The sequence below is a fragment of the Podarcis filfolensis genome (genome assembly GCF_964270895.1).
Source record: "Podarcis filfolensis genome assembly, chromosome: 8".
Taxonomy (NCBI): Eukaryota; Metazoa; Chordata; class Lepidosauria; order Squamata; family Lacertidae; genus Podarcis; species Podarcis filfolensis.
The window spans coordinates 26,955,674-26,962,257 of record NC_139611.1 but is presented as its reverse complement, the minus strand read 5'-3'; positions in this window follow the sequence as shown (position 1 = coordinate 26,962,257).

Genomic DNA, 6,584 nt, shown 5'->3' with positions numbered 1-6,584 from the left:
AATGCCCTGTGCATAATATAAGATGTGATACCATCACCATTACAATTACTTTGTGTTTTTATTATTTATTGTATTTTCAAGTGCTATATGATTTATTGAGTGTGCAGTTATAAACCATAATTTATAAGATTATGAATTTTTCATGTTTCTCAATTGTTTATATTATATTTATTTAAGTCGTTAATGAAAAGCCAAAGGCATGGAAGAAAATAAATCTTTCTCCGTAGCACCTAAAGCTATGGTGCCAGATGAGCCTCCTAAGGGAGAGCATTTCAGGAGTAGGGAGCCACCACTAAAAAGTCCCTGTTCGAATGTTGCCACCCCTTGGACCTCCAAAGGAAGACTTCAGATGACAATTGCAAAGTCTGGGTTGGGGAGAGCTGGTCCTTGAGGTACTGAGGGTCCTAAGAGTTTAGGGGTCAAAACCACATTGAATTGGGTCTGGAAACTCATTGGTAGCCAATGCAGTCAGACCAGGACTAGTGCTATGTATGGGCAAAACTGACATGCCCCAGGAAACAACTTGGCAGCTGAATTCTGTGCCAGCTGCGATTTCCAAACCGCCTTCAACAGCAGCCCCACATATCATGCATTGCAGTAATATAACCTAGAGGTTACCAGAGCACAGGCAATAGAAGTTAGGCTATCTCTGTTCACATAGGGGCTTAGCTGAACCACCAGCTGAAACTGATGGAAGTCACTTTGTGCCACTGAGGCCACCTGGGCCTCAAAAGAAAGTGATGACTCCATAAATACCTCCAAGCTACATACCCACTTCTTCAGAGGGAGTGTAACCCCATCAAGAGCAGGCAACCTCCCATCCATCAGGTCTAGTGAATGGCCCACGAACAGTGCCTCCATCTTGTCTGAATTGAGCTTCAGTTTATTGGCTCTCATCAAGCCCATTAGCTAGACAAGACATCAGTCCAGTATTTCCACTGTCACCTCTATAAATGTAAAGAAGTAGAGTTGTGTGTCATCAGCATCCAAAACTCTGGATGACACCACTCAGCAGTATCATGTAGGTGTTAAAGAGCATGGGGATAATATTGCATACTGCGGAACCCCACACTGAAGGCTCCATCAGGCTAAACAGCACTCCCGAAACACCAGTCTCTGAAAGCAACCATCTATGTAGAAATGGAACCACCACAAAGCGGAGTGACCCACCCTCAATTTGGACAGCCGCTCCAGAAAGATATCATGGTCAATGTTATGGAATGTCACTGAGAGATCAAGGAGAATTAACAGGGACTCATTCCCCCTGTCTCTCTCCTGACAGAAGACATGTTACAGGGTGACCAAATCAGTTTCCATACCAAAATTGGACGTAAACCCCAATTAATATGGATCTAGAATATCAGTTTCATCCAAGAGAGCTGTAAAAAAAAGGGGGGGAACCATCTCAATGATCAAGACTCAAAAACCATAAACCTTTATTGCCGTCAACATCTTTATGGGGATGAAGAAGGGAGGGAACCCTTAAAAATAACCCAAACTCCACCCAGTTTCCAAAGAGGGTAGCCCCAATTGTGTTGTTTGCCAACCTTCCCTAGCCCCCTGCCAACCCCACCATCACTTCTCTTTACCCTTCACTCAATCCCCGCATTCCCTCAGTTCCTTCAAGCACCCCTGTATCCATAGGATATGCTTTAAATGTATGGTGTGAGCAGGAGTGTTGCAGGTGCAAATCCTTCTGTTTTTCTGAAGATACCGTATTTTCCCTCCCAGTCCCATCTCACCCAAGCAATAAACTGCTGGCTGCTATAAGGAACTGTATGTCCTGATTACCCCCATTTCACATATTTTTTAAAATGCTGACCGTTATTTTAAAGTGGGAAGAGATCAAGCTAATAGGCCTGGCATGACTCAGCAACTTGCCTCCATCTTGCCTTCCAGCTGGTCTTCCTCTCTAACTGCTATTTTTAGACTTTTAGAGGCAAATCAATTATTTAATGCCTGAAAGGAGTTCTTTCAGGGGATTATTTTTCCAGTGTGCCTTTTCCTTTTGTTTATTTGCTTTTTTAAAAACAAAAAAACAAAAATTCTGCTGCAGAGTTTCCTTGTGTTAATTTTCACTCTGTCTAAGTTTGACAGCCTGATTCAAAGCATCTTCACTGAGAAGTGAATCCTTTGCTCCTAACCATGTAACCTTAATGACATTTGGTGGCTGAGAATGTTTTAGATGGATTGGAACAAAATCAGAGACATCCAAGCACAAGTCGCTGGGTCAAATTCATGACTGCTGCATGACCCAAATTCACTTATGCTATCTGCACATTAGCAGCTGAAAATGCAGAGGCTCCAGGAGTGCTTGAGTTTATCTGGGGTTTGGTTTCCTTGGAATGGAGGGCAATGGAGATTGTGGTGTCTTTAGGATACAGTATATGGTTCTATTTGCACATACATGCACTGTGAGCATATGATGAAGGGGCTCACAGCATTAGCACCCCAACAAATCATGCTTTCCCAGTAGGGTTACAAGGAAGCCCCACACCACAGCTCTTGGGTGCATCTCAGAGAAAGACAAGCCTCTGTTTCTCTAGCTTCCAGAAGCGGCCATGTATTATTGGGGGAACTGTGAATTAGGTGGGCTTCCATTAAAATGAAAAGCAAAAAAAATGACCCCTCTGTCCCTAGGCAAGACCTCACAACTGACCAGCACCTCTCAGTTTCTTGCCTTCTATTACATCCAGTAAACAAAAGCTAAGGGGACTTGGAGTTACTGCACTCACTCCTACTGGTTCCACTAGATGGCAGGAAAGTGCAAAATAAAGAAAGCGGCCCTTCTTTAACTTCTATAGTTGGGTAGCCATATTCCCAAAAGTGAAAACCAGGAGAAAGTTGTTGAACTTTTTTTTGGAACATCTCCCCCCTAAAAAAAAAAAAACCACACTTCTGTAATTCATTCAGGTCCTGTATATTAAAATCTTCAGTGCTGGTTGGAGTTAATCAGACGACATTGGGTTTTTGGGTAATACCCATTACCCCCATTGTTGGGCGCTGCAAAATGCGGGGTTTTCACTGTAAAACGCTGCAAAACTTTTACCAAAGTTTGGCGCCTGTTTGGAGCAAACTGGACAATGTTGGGTTTGGGGGCATTAACTACAACCCCCTTTTTGATGTATCAGTTACTCTGTGGGGTGTGCAAAATATGGAGTTTTTGCCGCGAAACGCTTGTGAAACTTTGGTGCCAGTTTTGAGGGATCCCAGATTTTGGGGTTCATAGTTAATGAAGCCCCTCTATGGCAAGGTTCCAAAGTTCCAGGTTAGAGGCCTGAGCTTCCATCTGCTCATGCTCAGGGGCCCAATACTTAAGTATTTAAAGGATCAGAATCAATAGATGCATATTTTAATAGTATGCATTTACATAAATCTTGTACATAAATGCAAATTGTGGTGCAGCGATAAAACTGCTAGCACATTTGCCAAGCTAAGCAGGGTCCAGTTTTGTTTCATACTGGATGGGCATATATTGAGTTTCCTGCATAGTAGGGGGTTGAAATAGAGGTCCCTTCCAATTCTACAATTTGATCATTCTGTGCTAAACAATGACTAGTTACATTTCACAGAGGGCAAGCCAATGAATTGCCTAGCCAAAATTACCTCAGATACTTTTTTCCCACCACAACCCAGATTTCCCAAATCAGTTGTTTTTTTTAATACATCTTTATTGGTTTAAAATACAATCATACAATAAAGGTAAGTACAACAAAGTTAAACACAAAAAGGGAAAAAGGGGAAAAAAGAATTTTCCACATCAAAAAGTACAAAAAGAAGTTTAAAAGTAACAAGAAAAGAAAAAGAAAGTAACAATTAAGTACTAGACATTTATACAACATCATGTCTTATCCAATAAAGTCTTCTGTGAAAAACTTCCAGTCGTTCTCATTATACTTTTTCTATTGTCTTGATTTCATTGCACAGTTTGTTTTATATCTTTTTCCATATATTCCTCTAAGATGTTTATTCCATTGATTTATTATACATATCATTTTTACAATATAGTCATATATTCCTTAAATATTTTCCATTCTCCATATACATTTTGATTTAAGGTTCCCCTGACTTTTCCAGTCAACTTTGCTAAATGGAAATACTCTATCATGAGTGTTTGCCATTCTGTTATTGTTGGTGTTGTTTCGTATTTCCAACTTCTGGCCACCAGTATTCTTGCAGCCATGATTGCGCACATAAACAGTGGTCTTGTGTTTTGCTTGATTTCTATTGGAAATATTCCTAACAGGAAAATCTCTGGCCTTTTTTTGATAGTAAATTTAAATAATTTCTTAAATTCGTCATATATGTTATTCCAAAATTCGCTTATAATTATGCAGGTCCACCACATGTGATAGTAAGACCCTATCTCCGTTTTGCATCACCAGTATGTTGGTGAACGACCTATGTACATTTTAGCAAGTTTTAACGGGGTGTGATGCCATCTGTAAAGCATCTTCATGGTATTCTCCCTCAAGTTATAACATGATGTAAATTTGATATCTTGCTGCCACAGTCTTTCCCACTGCTCCATATAGATATTATATCCAAAGTCATGCGTCCACCTTATCGTTGATGTTTTTACCTGCTCCTCTTTCACTTCCCACTCTAAAAGATATTCATACATTCTTGATATATACTTTCCTTTATTATATATTAATTCTCTTTCAAAAATGGAAGTTTCTTTGGCAAGACCTTCTTTCTTATCTATACACAATTTTTGATTTAGTTGGAAATACTCTATCCAATCAGACAGGTGGCATCTAATTTCATCATATTTTTTTTAAAGTTGGCTTATCTTTGTCTGATTCTAGTAATATCCAGTAGGTGGACCACTCTCCCTCCATGTTTTTCCTTTTAACTGCTATTGCTTCCACTGGAGATGTCCACAAAGGTATCTTTGGTTCCAAAATTCCTCTATATTTACTCCATATTTTATAAAGTGATCTCCTTATTACATGGCTTAAGAAACCTTTGTGGACCTTCACCTTTTCGTATATTAGATAGGCGTGCCACCCAAACCGGTTGTCATGCCCCTCAAGATCCAACACGTCTGTGTCTTTTAATGTGATCCATTTTTTTAGTCATACTAATCCTGCTGCAGCATGATATAATTCCAGATCTGGTAGTCCAAATCCTCCTCTTTCTCTTTTGTCTATCAATACCTGATGTTTAATTCTTGGTTTATTTCCATTCCAGACAAATTTGGCTAATTCTTTTTTCCAATCCTGGAAGCATTTCATTCCTACCAGAATTGGTAGGGTTTGGGGGGAAAAAATCATTTTTGGGAGGATGTTCATTTTTACTGCCGAGATTCTTCCCAAAAGGGAGAGGTGTAATTTAGTCCAGTTTTCCATATCCTTTTTTATGTCTTTCCATGTTTTAATATAATATAGAGATTTATATTTTTATTTGAAATCCAGATCCCCAGGTATTTAGCCTTATTTTTAATTTCCAGATCTGTTTTTTCTTGTAATTCAGTTTTCTCTTCCTGTGTTAGATTTTTGGTCAATAACTTTGTTTTCTGGTGATTTATCTTCAGGCCCATTAATTTCCCATATTTTATAATTAAATCAATAGCTGTTGGAATGCTTTGATTTGGATCCTGAGTTGTTATTATTATATCATCTGTGAATGCTCTGATTTTATATGATTTCTCTCCAATTGTAATTCCTTTTATTTTTCCTTCTTTCCTTATATTATGCAGCAGCGGTTCCAAAGCTAATATAAATAACAGGGGTGACAAGGGGCACCCCTGTCCGGTTCCTTTAGTTATAGGGATATTGTCTGTTAGATTACCATTTATTATTAACCTTGCTTTTTGTTGTTCATATATTGCCTCTATTCCTTTTCTGAATTTTGTTCCTAGACCCATAACCTACAATTGTTTATTCATGTAATACCATGAAACATTATCAAATGCCTTTCCTGCATCAAGTAATAATAGGGCAGCTTTTTATCATTTTTGGCTTCTAGATATTCTAAAATGCCCACAATATTTTTGGTATTAGCCGAGATTTGTCTTCCCAGGAGGAACCCGGACTGAATTGGATGTATAATTTCATTGATGGCTTCTTTAAGTCTATTTGCCGATATATTGGCAAAAAGTTTGTAATCGCAATTTAATAGCGATATTGGCCTGTAGTTAGATATTGACTCCAGGTCTCCTCCCTGTTTAGGTATTAATGTTACATAGGCTTCCTTCCATGAGTCTGGAATCTTTCCTTTATTGAGAATGTTGTTCATTACTTCAACCAGTGGAGCTGATAGGATTTCCTTCATTTTTTTTATAGAATTCTGCTGGGAGACTGTCTGGGCCAGGTGTTTTCCCTAATTTAATTTTCTTGATTGCGCTCCTAATTTCTAATGTTGTTATTGAAGAGTCTAGCATTTGTATTTTTTCTTTATTTATCTCTGGGATTTTCTGTTGGTGTAGGTAGTTGTCTACTTCATCTTTTGCATCTTTGTCTTTTTTATATACATTTTCACAATATTTTTTAAAAATTTGTATTATTACTTTTGGATCATCTATAATTGTCTCATCTATTTTCATTCTGTTTATTTCCCAAATCAGTTATTCAATGGGT